The 15,135-nt window shown below is 39.2% G+C and overlaps 1 protein-coding gene across 10 annotated transcripts in view; it reads left to right on the top strand.

The window, feature by feature from the left end:
- The window catches only part of SLC8A1 (solute carrier family 8 member A1), a 360,075-nt gene that overhangs the window by 39,293 nt on the left and 305,647 nt on the right, over nt 1–15,135 (top strand). The gene's annotated exons all lie outside the window — the stretch shown is intronic.

Raw genomic sequence — 15,135 nt, forward strand, 5'->3', positions numbered from 1 at the left:
GAATGGTTTCAGTCATTAGTAGCTCTGTAATCACTTTGATTTGTGTTTCATTTTATAAACTACTTGATGGGCATGAGCAATCTTTTTACATTAGGGAAATCAAGGTTTTGGTTTTCTGTTTCTAAATTGTTCTTACAATTAAGGTGCAATTTAAACATTAGGTTATTTCTCTTGCATACTTCCTATATATTTCCTTTTTCAATTGGTATAAAATATGAGACTCAAGAAAGGAATTTTCTGAGCAGCTGTTAGGTGGTAAATCAATCTGTATAATTCAGGTACTACCTCGTGAAACACTTCACCAGGTGCCTGCAACGGGTCAGCTTATCGTTCATGAGAACATATGCATCTTCTTTTATTTACATCTATTACACTTTTACCTACGTACCCAGGGATTAGTAAATATCTGCCTTATAAACAAAGAAAATTGAATAAAACTTCTTGACACACGTTACACCTTTGTATACCTTTGAGTTCCTACTTAAAGGATGTTGATTTAGGTTTATCATGCTGTGCCGTAATATTATATGTAATAAAGCCTCAAAAAAGCTGTGATATGAGTGTTTCCATGCGATATGAAACTCACATGGTATTTAGAGAGAAGGTGTAAAGTAAATCAATGCTAGTAACATCTGAATTCTTCCAGACTTTTTCTTTATTAAGAAAAAAAAAGGGATCTGTTTGTAAAGATTCTTAAAATAGATAATTTTAAAGATCAAAAATGATAGCCAGAAAAAAATACCCTCTAAATTAGACTCTAACTTTTCAGGGGTTACTTAAATGGAATCAATAACAGCAGAAGTTTTCAAGAGTTTTCATCTATAGTAAAATTGTGTTTATGTCTTTCTAGTTGATATTCTCATGATAATGCTCTATATTTTTATTATTGTGACTGACTTACATCTTTGCAGTTTTAGCAGCTTTGGTTTTGTGGACATTATATTTGTCAGTGAATTTAACAGGAATCTTTGAAATCGATAAGATTACCTGTGCCGTCTTTGATCTGTGCAGGCAATAGTGCCTAAGAAGCATATTTTTAGCAGGGAAACAGTCTGAATATTCTTGCTGTTAAAGTAGTGCTCCCTTCCTGTGGACAAGAAATAGCTTCAATTAAGGGTGCACACCCCCTCCAAGGCAGTGTTAAATTTATAGCAATGAGCGCTATAACTAGATAATTTTTCTCAGACTTTAGTCCAGTGCCTTATATACGGCAAATGGATGGAAATAATGTACTGCCCCTCTATGTTAAACAGCCTTTGCATTTTTAGAAGGAACACATTCGTGAAAACTAGTAATATATAGGGTAAGTTAAATACACTTCGTATACCACCAGAATCACAAGCCATCTCACCCACAGGGTTATTCACCTTCATAGATGAGAGTCCCAGTTGTAGGAGATTGCTTTCTCTGTGACGTTAATATGTTCTGACACATCCCTAAGCCACCTGTATAGTATGAATAGTAGAGCATGGTCCTGAAGAGCGTGAGTCTGGAGTCAGATGATTTGTTTCATGTCCTAGCTCAGATGTTTATTTGGAAGGTAATGTTGGGCTGGTTGTTTAATGTCTCCCTGCCCCAGTTTTCTCACCTATTAAACAGGATAAATAGCTCCACATCAAAGATTTTTATGAGAAGTAAATGAGATAATATCTGTAAAAAGGTGAGAACCACGTCTGCCACGCGGTAAAAACTCAATCCATGTTGACCATTATTAAGATACTGACTTTAAAATAGCTTAGGTGTCTGTAAAAAAAATCATGTACCCAATATAAAATATTTTCAAAAGATAAGGAGAAAATTGTAAGTAACCTCGCAAACCAGAGATAATGACTTTTTACCTTTTAGTATATATAATCTTTGTTTTGCTCTCTCTTTTGCTTTGTAGGTATGTGTTTAAAATATTCCTTATATAAATAAAATTCTTTAAAATAAAAGCTTAATAGCTGAGTAATATTCTATTATATAAATACAATTTACTTAGTGACGCCCCTATTATTGGATTTTCTTTTGATATTTTTTTTTTGTTTTTTTTCAACAAGTGTTTACATATAAACAATGAATGCCATAGTGAACATTTTGGAAAAAAATCTTGGTGGACACTTAGTTCTTTAAGTTAAATCCTTAAATTAGAAGAAGTAGACCAAAATATATAGTCATATTAAAGCTCTTAGTAACTTTTACCAAGTTATTTTAGGAGAATCTGTACCAATACTGTGCCAGCCGTTCTCATCCATTAAATTTGTCACCTTTGAAGTGTTCCTGGATTCCAGAGTACCCTTATTCTTCAAAGTCCTTCTTGTATTTCTCTTTTGAAATTATCTTCAGAGCCACAGATAACATCTATTTTAAAAAGTTTCATACAGCATTATCTTTCTGATCATTCACATTATTTAAAAGTCTTAGTGCCAAATAACTTTAGTCTGGTTCCAAAATCAAATACACGCTAGAAAATAATTATTTTTCAAAATAATTTATTAAGCTTGCAGCTGTATTGCAGTATTACAGAATGGCCACCGTTCTTGGGGTCAAACACCTCAGTTTGAATCTCATTTGCTGCCTTTGTGGGCATAGCTAATTTAGTTATATGTTCTTAAGACTCAGTTTCTTTTTCTAAAAGAAAATATTTCTTAAAGTGCTGCGATCAGTATCATGAGATATGTAAAAATGCTTTGTTAATAAAATGGTATTGATAATATTGTTATTGTCAAATACTAAAGATAATTTATAGGGGATTTCAAAGAGTGAGAGGACGTGTAAAAATAGCATGTTAGAATTATGATGATGACTATATTTATATGGTAGGAAAATCTCACAGTTCTATTTTTTCACCACTATTCCTGCAAATAGATATCTGCTAAGTTTTAATCTTTCCTGTAGTGCTCATAAATCTTCAACTACTGATAGACTATATAAGCCTCTTTTATTAGTCACCATGTAGATAGCTTTTAAAGCAAACCAATTAAAATTACCTTCAGTGTTATCCCTAGTATGTGATGTTGGTTTCATCCTTATTCGGCCAGTAACAAGTCAAATTGAAAGGTTTTACTGGAATTCCTGAAAAATGGGATAATTTAGTGTTCTGATATTCTGATTTCTCATTACATCATTTCAGTGCCCTTAGAGGGGTACTATAATAATCTAACAAGCCATATCTAATATTTATTGCCTGAAGCTTTAGTGAAAAGAGGCATGCATGGGAAAGCCCCATAATGTATTGAAAAGTTAAACCAGAAAGTTTGTATTTTATAGGTTTCCTCTAGTATTTGCTTCTGGAGGTTGCCCCCCCTCTTCTTTTTCTTTTCTTTCTTTGTCCTCCTTTTTATTCTTCTCACTCTTAGTCCGTGGTTGCTTCTATTCACGGGGCTATTTTTACATTGCTCACAGCACCCCATTTTTGGTGGTGAAGGGATGGGAATAGGGACTAACAGCTCATGAATAAATTAGCGGCTTCATTGGTTGGTTGAGAGGCAAAGTAGGAACAAGGGGTCCATATGCATATGACTACATTCTCACTACCACTCCTGTCCTTTAGAATGATACTGCCAACCTTTGGACAGTATGGCACCGGGATGCATAATTTCCACTGTGTTCTGTGCAAGATGATTCAATTGTAATTACTTCCAAAACCCTGGGTATTTTATTTCTCCTCTTTCCACTCTCCAGCCTCATTATTTGCCACGCCTCAAACTCTTTTCTATCCAGCAAGCTAGATGATGGTTGGAGTTTGTACTGTAAGAATTAGCGTATTCTAAATTGATGACCACATACCCACTCTTGAGAAACTGAAGCTCTGATGTGGTATTGTGTATGTGTGTGTTTCTGAAGGTTTGTGAATTTAAAACTCTTTGCAGGGGTTCAAATTCATTTCTGGCCAGCAGCTTGCTTTGGACAATTTTGAAGCAGGAGTTCTTGACAAAGAGCCTAAGGCTCCATTATCTTTTGGCTACGAAGCAGGTCAAAAACCCTGATTTCTCTGTTGTCTCCAAGTGTATTTCTGAAGGCTGAATCTGCAGAATTATTTTCCCAAAAGAAAAAAAAAAAAACAGAATATACCCCTATTAACAAAATATGATTGATTGCTTATAGGTGGTATTTCATTCAACTAATAGGCCATTTCAAATGAGGACCAGAAGCTGAACCAGTGTGACTATTTCAGGAAGATTTGTTCTCTCTGAGGAAAGTACCTTGCATTCTTGGCTTGTGGTCTCAAAAATAGGAAGAATTTTGCAGGCCTTTCTTGAATTGGTATTTTGCAATCATATCAAAAGTTACGTTTAGGTATAATCACTTACTCTGATGTAGAGCATGTTATATAATGATAACATATTTCATTCCTGTGAGTTGCAGTTAAGTGACCAAGGAAAATTTGGTTTTTTTTTAAGGCTTCCTAAGGCTATAAATTATTTTCCTATATTAATGTCTTTTAACTGAATACCATAGTTCAGATTTTCTCCAATGCTGTATCTTTCAGCATAGCAGAATTGGTCAAGCCCAAGGGACAAATAATTTCTATTGCTGAACCCTGATCAAACTCATGAAGTTTAGAGCCCCTCCAAAGTATGGGACTTCAGTGCTGTCTCCCCACTCGCGTGAGCACCAAGGCATGCTTGGTGTGCAGAGGTTTGTTAATTAGCAGCTCTGTCCCTGCGCTTTCTGTTCCCAGTTGGGCCACCTACTTGTCGCTACCTTGTTTCCCAATGCTAAGTGCTGTCTCTTTTAGCCCAGATTCAGGCAGTTGAATTACGTTTTATTGTGTCCTTTGCGTGAAGGGGAAGTCCAAAGTGCCCAAACTCCACGTGCTTTCAGGAGGGACATACAGAAAATCAAACAAGAGACAATCTCTCCACTTTGTATTTCCGAATGGGCCTCTGTTTGTGTGACTCAGCAGAGATGTGCCGCAGCAATGAAGATAGCCACTGTCTAAAAGAAAATACGGATGAAGCAAGGCCGGGAGGGTCGTCTGAATGCTGGCCTATCTTACAGAGAACAACGTAAAATGAAGACTTGAGGGAATGAGTGTAGATTGGACGTGATCTGGTTCAACCCCAAACTTTCAGTCAACATGTACTAAAGGATGTTTGATGCCTCCAGCTATGTCAGGAGTTGTTGGATGGTGGGGAGGAAAGAGATAAAGAAGGAAGTTGAGAGGGACAAAGAAAACATGTCCCTTTCCATGGCCAAACTCACAGACTAGTATGATAGAAGGTGATTAAACTCTTACAGAGAGAATATATCTCTGACTTTTTTACTTATGGAATATAGTTCTTGGTGCCCAATAGAGTTATTTGCCTGTACTTGTGAGTAAATAAATGCAAGTGGGCTAGTAATTATAAGTATTATAAGCACCAGTGAAGACCCACAGCTCAGAAAAGTCACCTCAGATGAGACAGAACACCAGGCTGGCTCTTTGTGAAGAGAGTTGACCAGAAAAGTAAAGAGCGACTCTTCGTGACCATTCTCTTTGTCTAAGGGGACCTTCCAAGAAGGTTAGAAAAGTCAGTTATTCAAAAGATACTTACCAAATGCAGTGTTAAGTGTCACAAAGTTGGGAAGATAGGAGAAATAAGAGAGAAAAGGTCTTTGTTGACAGAGGCTGACGGTCTATGCAGGTAGAGCAATGGAACCCTATGTGCTGAGAGCTGTGGGAGCTCCATTTCCAGACTGATGATGTTTTCCCAGGCAGGGGACCCATGAAGGTGGGAAGAGGAGCTTCACTGAGGTGAAGGATTCAAAACTCATGGAGAAATGATCACAGGCCAAAGGCAGGGAGAGAGCAAACTACCAAGAAAGAAGAAACTGTGACATTTAGAAGCGAAAGGAACCCTAGATAGCATCTAGTTAAACGTGTCCTTTCATAGATAAGGAACCAGTCCAGGAGCAATCTAGGAAGTGACTTACTAAGCTCTTGCAGTTTGGAAGGGGCACCACTGGGCCCAGAACTCGCTTAGCCTCATCCTCAGTCTGCTGTTGGCACTGCAGTCATGAAGGAAGAAAACTGTGGGGAGAAATGGGAGAACACAGCCCAGAGATGGATTGTTTTGTTCCTGTTCATGTCTATACAGTCAGCATGTGGCATAGATACGGGGAGTACATAGCATATGGTAACTTACCTAAGTTTAAGCCCCAAGCGGTGAATGTGGGACATTAAGTCCTTCTGTGGATGCCTCTGAGCGTCAGAGAAGTGACCCACGACATGCTTTGGCTTGGAACCAACGGGATCAGCTGCAGTGGTTAGATTGTAGGCTTGATGGAAACGTATAACCACACCGGCCCTGTCTTCGTGGCCAGGCCCTTAGCACCGCACACGCAGCCGTGCTGGGCAGGAAAGGCCCTTGGCTTCCCCTTGGCTCCGCCACGCTGATTTCACCTCTGGCTTTCCTACCATTCCCTCCACACTCAGCCCTCATCACAGCTCAGGTGTTGACATCCTTTCCCACCCCACGTGTCTGGTAGTGAAAAGCTGCAGACATCGATAGCCCTACAACCCAATTAAAATTTCTAAACTTCCCAGTTTGGCATTTATATATTGAACATTATATTGAAAATTGCTGGGGAACATGCTCACATCTTGCCAAAATCACTGTGCATTCATAAAGAATTAGAAAGTCCAGGAATGCACAAAACTCCAAGAGCAGATATATCTTCTGTTCTATTCATCTTGCATATCAAAGGGAGCATGCTCTAAATGTTTCCTGAGACCATACTTAGCACACTCTTTGGCTTATTTGTATAAATTTTTTGAAGAAATGAGCTTCTGTGTGTATGTGTATTTGTGTTCGTGCATATTTTGTAGAGATGACTGGTAACAAATGAATCTAATATTAGTTGCTTTTTCCCATGAGAAGAAAACATTGAGAAGCTCTGCACTATAGAAAGAGGATGATAGGGCTTCCCTGGTGGCGCAGTGGTGGAGAGTCCGCCTGCCGATGCAGGGGACACGGGTTCGTGCCCCGGTCCGGGAAGATCCCACATGCTGCGGAGCGGCTGCACCCATGAGCCATGGCCGCTGAGCCTGCGCGTCCGGAGCCTGTGCTCCGCAACGGGAGAGGCCACAACAGTGAGAGGCCCGCGTACCGCAAAAAAAAAAAAAAAAAAAAAAAAAAAATACGTAGCATACAACGATGTATTGCATGAGATGATTTTGTCAAGATTCTGATAGTCATTGAGGACTCAGCTAACAGATTTTTCAAACTCATGCTAATCATTTTCAAGGAACAAGGCGAATTTATGGCAATTTAAATTAGATTTCAGGTCAAAACTTATTAATGCAGTCAAAATAATTCACAGTTAGTGTGTTACATGGATTGACCAGAGTAGAAAAAAATGGACAAGGAAAAGATAAAACACCTGTTAGCACAAGTATAAACACTGTATTTTGTTAAAATTGTCAAAGATTAAGGGTTGAAGAATTATTTCATCCTTCCCACTCTAACATTTCTGAAAATGAAACATGACCAAACTAACCAGAAACCATCATGCGAGCACTGTAGTGCAAATGTAAAACAGTGAAATCCCTTCTCTTTGTTGGAAGTTGGAAGATGAATTGGGGCATGTCTCCCAAGAATTCTTGTTTGTAGGATATGCTGGAAAAGGGGCCAAGTGTCCCCATCCATTTTATTTTAAAGACAACCTCTTGAAAACTATCATTTACAAGATATGGAAACCTCTATGTACTTTTCTTAAGCAATCTATATTTAAGACATTCCTTGGCTTAGATCCACAAATGTTTCCCATATTTATTTTTTTCTTGCAGTAATTGCTTCAGCAAATGTAGGTATACAGCCCATCCTAACGCTAAGCCACTAATTCTGCCCTGACATCTGCACTCAGCAACAAAAATGGGATGCATTTATGCTCTGAAATGTGGCTATTCTGTCCAATAATGGGTATTTGCTTATTTAAGAAACAAGGGTATTTCTTATGGAAATTGGGAAGCATGCTTTCCTAGCATTTTCCCCCTTCTGCCGATCAGGACTCCCTCCTTTACATCACTGACTCCAATTCTCCATTGAAATGAGTTACATTCTGTGGGTCTGGGGAGGGGGAGTAGCATGGGCTTGCTCAGTGGTTCAGTAAATTACAGAATTTTCAAGGGATTATAAATCCACTTCTGGATACAAGTATTTGACAGACATAAATAATTGCTGTTACCCATAAGCTTTCATAGGCTTTGAAAAAAAGAAAAAAATCAGTCTTTGTCAATTGCTTGGATGTAGCTTGTCTATAAAACAAAAAGCCACCATGGCACCTTACCCTTCAGCGTCCATTTGAACAGCAGTGAGGTCACTTTCCGACAATCTGTTTAGCTGTTTGACAACTAGCTTTCTGGTTAATTTTGCATTTCAAACTAGGAAGCAGTGTACCCATGCCAGCCTGAACTGCTGAAATGCTTTAGTTCTGCTTTCTGATCATGAAAATGCAAACATCCCTCTAAGTCAGCCCAATGGTCCTTAGAGCCCATATTCTATCTTTTAGTGAATCTGGGGCATTGATGACCAGTGAAGGAATGATGATTCATTAATTTAGTTACGTCTTTCTTGGATTTGTTTCCTCAACATGCACAAACTCCTGGGATGCTGAATTTTACAAATTTGATAGCTGTTGCATAAAATTACATATTTTAATATGGTCTTTTCATATCACTGTATCTGTTGCCAAAAAAAAATGTATTCCCGAAGAATCACCAAAAGCAATACATTGCAGATGGAGTGTAGAAGTGATCTTGGTGTTTGCAAAGGACTAAAAATGGTGCAAGTTTGGTGATCATAGGTGTACACACATAAGGACAAAAAACAGAGAAGAAGGATTTTTCTCAGATATGTATAGAGAGAAGCAGTTCTTCCACTAATGATTGACAGCTGAGGGAGCTGTAGAGAAATATGTGAAAATTCATGGATTTCCTTTATCTTGTTTGTCTCAGGTTAATATGCTCTATTAGATACCAGTGGATCTGTAAATCTCTGATCATCTTAAATCTATGAAAAGTAACATTTTAAAAATAATCAAATGAAATAGTGCCACTTAATAATCAAAAGCAACAAAACGCCTTCTACTTATTTTCTTCAGGGCACATATGGCCCTGTCAGGAGTTTGTTTATTCTTTTAGGGGTTTATTTTTACTTCATCGATGTATTTTTGTGCTCTTGCCTTCAAAGACAATGCTATTATTATTCATTATTAGTTACACATTTGTCTTGGATGCCAGAGTGCTTTCTAGGAATAGGATCTGTGCTTTTTGAATCTTGGACAATGTTCCCTTACTAGTCTGAAGCTAATGTCGAACTGCGAGCTAACTGTATGAACAGAGGAATAACAGAGAGAGGAAGGTTTTCCAGATTCCTGAGAAGATTGCCTAGAAAACCTAAGAGTCAGATGGTCAATGTCTTGACTGTTTCAGACCATTTAGAGGGTTCTACTGAATTTCCTCCTGTAGGGAAAGTGAGGACAAAACCCCAGGCACTCCCTTGGTGAACAATAATGTCTTTCTCAGTATGGAAAACTGCAGCTAATGGACATAGGTGTTGGCTTCTGTGGCTTGAGGGGAATGAGGCAGTGGTGGCCGCTGGGGCTCTTTGGAAGGGGAGCCATTGAAAAAGCTCCCTCGGCTGTTTACGCTGCTAACCTGCTAATCCTGGAGCAAATGCATTTCCTCCTTGAGTAATTAAGAGTCTACTTTCTTCTTAATGCTTGAGTTTAATAGGAGAATTTTTTGCTTTGCAAAATGTTTACTTTTGAATAAAGGGAATTAGCATGCTGTACTGAATAAAGCCAGTTGCTCAGTATTTTTCACGCCTGCCTCATTTTTAATATTTCCTATTCAGTGAAGATTAACTTGAAACACTAATTTAAATCTAATTTTAAGTTCAAAAATGATTTCATATGGTGCTATTGATGTGTCTTGTGGATAGAACCTATACCTTATATATTGGAGGGCCACTTATGAAAGGCACAAATGCCCAATTAGAGGAGAAATTCGTGGCTTTAATTCTGTGAACTGTGACTCAGATCTGGAGCAACAGGTCACAAATAAAAATCAAATGGTGCAGTTGTGTCAGCAGCTAATAGCAAAGGCTTTAATCTGAGAGAGGCTTTAATCTGAGAGAGGCTTTAATCTGAGAGAGGCAATATACTTGAGCACAGGGTTAAAGGCACAAGTAATGATGGTAGAGTCAAGGTGACTAGCTGAACAGTGACTCCAGAACAGTACTTGCAAGCTTTTTTTCCCCACTTTCCTGTGGTGGAAAAGACGGGATGGAAGTTCTGCTGGGTGATGTGGTGAAGACAGTTTATCTTGAGCACTGGATAGATGGCAGCCATAACTAAGGGAAAAATGAATACTAATCTGGGTTGTGATGAAAGTCAAAGTGAAATTTGAGGTTCTGTTTAGCACCTATGTTTTAATCAATAAAAGTCTATAGGTTAAGTTAGTTTAGTTAGTTTAAATTCAGAGTTAGTTAAACCTGACTGCATACCATTTTTCAATAAGCACTGACTAGTTTTTAAAGATGACTCATAAACTCAACAAAGAAAAATTGAAAAATTTCACTCATTTTAATGAATTAAACAGCCCCACAATTACACACACAAAATGTTATATTGATATATAGAAATAGATAAAGGTTAGTTTTCCATAAAAGTGGGATATAGAATTCAGTTAGTAAAAACGTAGCACTAATTGTAAGTAGAATCTACTTTGGCTTTAGGGAATATTTTTTCATTTAACATACAAGGATATAGGTATTAAGAACTCAATTATTTTTTACTAGCCCATTTATTCAAAACTAAATTTTTATACTGTGCAAGTTTTAGTAGACATTAAAATGAATACAACGTTAAATTTAGTATGGGAGAAGAAATGTATATAAATATCTGTAATACAAAGAATCATGATGAAGATACCATAGAAGAAAAGCAGGTAATATGGAGACTTAGACCTTGAAAGACATGGGTAACATTCTAACAATCTAGGTTGGGCAAAGCTGTTCAGGAGCCAGAAATAGCAGAGCAAAGACATAGAGACAGGAAAACTAAAGAATAACACCGCTGTACTTTATCTAAGGTATATGATCCTGAAAATAAGTGGTATTTAGAAGATAACACTTGAAAAGGTTAGTTGGGTTAAACTTTTCAAAGGCCTTGGATGCCAAGTTAAGTAGACATTTTAATATTCAGAGGGCAAGTGGCTGAGCTCTTTGAGTAGTTTAAAATTGTATTCATGTTCTATGAAAGTTAGTCTGATGGAACTTGAGCATAGGTTTGTTAGTTGAGTTGAGTGAAAACTAGATAAGAACTTGAACATGGGAGTTTGAGATTAGCAGAGGCAAACTATGATATACAGGATGGATAAACGACAAGGTCATGCTGTATAGCGCAGGAACGAAATTCAATATTCTGTGACCAATCATAATGGAAAAGAATATGAAAAGGAATACATATAATATGTGTATATATTATATATATGTATGTATAACTGAGTCACTTGCTGTACAGAAGAAATTAACACAACAGTGGAAATCAACTGTACTTGAGTAAAATTAAAAAAAAAAAACAAAACGGACTTGGACATCAAAGGAAGGCAGAGTGGAAAGAAGGGATATGCCTGAGAGACTTTGTGAGCTAAGAATCTATAGATTGGCAACTGGAAGTCAGTAAGAAAGATAGATAAAGAATGGCCAGAAAGGAGACTGAAGTTTGAAAGGGGGATTTTAGGATTAAGACCTTGGATTCCAAGCAGTTCCTGACGAATGTTTGTGCCTTTAATAGAATAGACTAGAGGGAGGACCACTGGAATGGAGGGCAAGCCAATTCAAAGCCAGGCGACCGGAAGATGATTGATTCCACAATTGGAAATACACATTTAAAACCAGAAAAATACCAAAATTAGACATCTTATTTTGTGATTACATTCAAATTTGTAAGAATCCTAACCTGAAATTCTGCATTAAGTACAACTACATGCATTGAATACAATTAACGAACAGGATTTTTATTGCTAAATTTCATTAAGAAATATAGACTCGGGATAAATATAATTATTAGTCATCAGCTATATGTAGTTTAAAGTAGGATAGCTTTAAGCTATCATTTTGGGTTTTGGAGTGATGAGGAATCTGTTGTTACAAAAGTGTGGTTCTTCGGTGGGTAGAATGTGGACTCTCCTTCCCGGCTGGAGGGCTATACGTGGAATAGAGCCTTTAGGACCAAGCCATGGGCACATAGGGAAAGAAAGCAAATTAGCAGGTGGGTATGTGTGTAGAACTCTAATAACACAAACTTTTATTAAAGGCAACCTTCCAAAGATACCGTTCATCATATTTGAAGTTTGTAAAGTAAATGAGGGAAAAATGCCTTTTTGGTAAAGTGGAGAAAGATGAAAGTTTTGCAGTTCTAGATACAGGGAAGGATGGCTTCCTTGTGTGCTGATTTAGTGACCTTGGTCAAGTTATCTGACTGTTGGGCTTTAGTTTCTCATCTGTACAAAAAAATGGATCTACCTTTCCTGTTATTATGAGGATTAAAGATACCCTGTATCAAGATCAAAGCACATGAAAGGCACGCAAAGATAGCCCCTGTTAGGGTTTTCTAACGTGTCACTAGGAGATGGAGACTGAAACAGGCTTGAGATTTGGGTCTCCGACCTTCTTGTCTAGCAGCCTGTGGGTGATGCCATATTGCCTGCAGTCACTGCAAAGTGGCAAAATCTGCCTGAACCCGGAAGCCCAACGAGGGCCTGATTCAACAGCAAACTCAGAGTGCTCTGGGGCAGTATGAAGTTAAATGAGGACCCAAAACCCAACGGAATAGTTCTTTATTGAAACCGATATTCCGACACATACCAAAATCAATACCGTATTTGGATTCACCGAAGAAACTCAGATTTGGTATCCCCATATATTTCCTGTTGCTGCAGAGTTTTCATTTATCTGTGACGTTCCTAAAGAGGGATGACAATACATGGAAGTCAAATTTGGGGAGATAGCAAATCAAGATGATTTAGAAGTTAGGACAGGTCAAGATGTAGCTTTTTTTTTTTTTTTGCGGGGGGGCGGTGAGGTCATTGGTTTAGAGGTTAAAGGAGGCTCTCCCAGTGGCCAGTGGATGAGTTTTGATGTCAGAGTATTTGGGAAGATACCTTATTTTTCCTTCTAAGCTCAGAGTTTGTCTTCTTTCCTTCTACCCATGGAAAGAACAACTGTCTCTAGGTATGAACCAGCCAGTAACAATGCTAATAATAATAATAGCATCGTATGAATACATGACTGTTTACAAAGCCCTTCTAACTCTACTCATTCCGTGCAGACGTGCCCCAGAGAGGCTGCTTACATGTCGTAGAAAGAACATTAGAAAGCTGGCAATCAAGTATATCACTTATTTCTGGGTGATAATTTCTTCATCTGGAAAATAGCGATAATTGTGCCCGCCTCGCAAATCACTGTGAGGCTTCGGTGTGATGGAGGCTGTGTTTTGTAAACTGTAAAACGCCATGCAGATATAAAATATGGATGCCTCCCCTCACCGAGGGGACCGCGATGCCACGTTCTGCCCCTGCTGTCCGCTCTCTCGTGTCATTCAAAGGTGGCTTTTCCCACTGAGTTGAATGCTCCCTGCCCATTTCCTGCCTTTCCTTCTTACAGAGAGAATTGGCACTGCGGCCCATGCCCCCTCTGCCAGTTGGCAAAGTCCTTAGAAGGCAGGTGCTCTGTTTCTGACATCACCATGGGAATCTCTCCCAGTTTTCTGAGAAGAGCCCTCCCCTGACCCCTCGTTGCAAGAGAACTGGCACCTCTCTCTCCCAGGCTGCCCTGGTCCTCCCACTTCACCCTCACGCTGGAGGAGGCAGTTCAGCCCCCGCTGTTTGCCGGCAGGGACGCCCTCCCCCTCCCTCCCCCCTGCTGCCTCTCCTTCTCCCCTTTCCGCCCCATCTGACCCATGAAAGTTTCACAAACAGCTGTTACTCAGAGGCGAAGAGAAAACAAAAGATTGGAAAAGAAGAACCCAGTAAATGTATGGTTCGATTTTCAAGGAAAAATTTGCTATCTTGCCAAGGACATTTTGCCTGGCTTCTAGCTCCCTTGGTGAGTTCTCAGATAGCCCAGGCTGGTTGCTTTTCTTTGTCTCCGCTGGATGAGTCTGTCCCTCAATTATCCACCCTCATCTTTCAATTCTAGAATCTGCCTTCAGCCTCTGACTGTGTTCTCCTTCAACTTAAGGTACCTATTTGTTAAAGGAAATGGAATGTAGTGACTAGTGAGAAAGGTTGTTAATTGGCTGCGGAATTTAGAAAAATGGTTTTCATTTTGTCACTTTCAGCAACTTAAAACAGCATCCCGATTCTTCATCGGTGATTTTTTTTTTTTTTTCAAATGTCCTTGGTAAAAGCGAGAGGGGCTATTTATTTAATATTAGTGTTTCCCACAGCATAGCATTTTTGGAAACAACAATTTAAGGCCCCTAGGGAGGATTTAAATGGTTTTTCATTCTGGTGAGAATCAGACAGAAAATTGGAGTCTTTTTGGATCCAGACCTCTAGAGACTGGGCCGTTTCAGACCTGAGTAAAGTTCCTTCAGCCGACTTCCCCTCCAGAGGTTCTGCAGAAATCATGCTAGTGTGGCTGTGACCTGGGCAGGGTCCCAGTGACCACAGCCTGCCTGGCATGTGCTGATCACATTGTTCCCCGGTGGCCTTGACCCCGGGGGCGTGTGTGTGTGTGTGTGTGTGTGTGTGTGTGTGTGTGTGTGTGTGTGAGGAAACGGAGGCAGACAGGGCCTCACAAAAGTCATGTCAGCCAATCTCACCTTTGGTTTCCCCAAGGCGTCTTGCTGGCTGCAGCTTGCCTTCCAGTGTTGGGAGCTCAAGCTGGTGGGGGACCTTCAGCCCTTCTGCAGTTCTGGCCTAACCCAGTGAAAGGGAGTGAAGTAACACTTCAGCTGCCTTGCCTGTTCTTTCCTCTTTTATATACATTGGACATATTAGCAAATATAAGTGGACTTTCTAAATAGTAGCTGATCCCAATGGACAAATCTCTGAGAGGTTCTCTGTCCGTTGGGGCTTTCCAGCTGTTCATACCTCCACATGCCTCGTTTCATCTTCAAAAGTCAGTTTTTAAAATCTATTGCCAAATATAGGGCTTCCCT

This window comes from Delphinapterus leucas, chromosome 13 (genome assembly GCF_059928025.1).
Source record: "Delphinapterus leucas isolate spDelLeu-1000000601 "Yukka" chromosome 13, BTC_Dleu_Yukka2, whole genome shotgun sequence".
Classification (NCBI taxonomy): domain Eukaryota; kingdom Metazoa; phylum Chordata; class Mammalia; order Artiodactyla; family Monodontidae; genus Delphinapterus; species Delphinapterus leucas.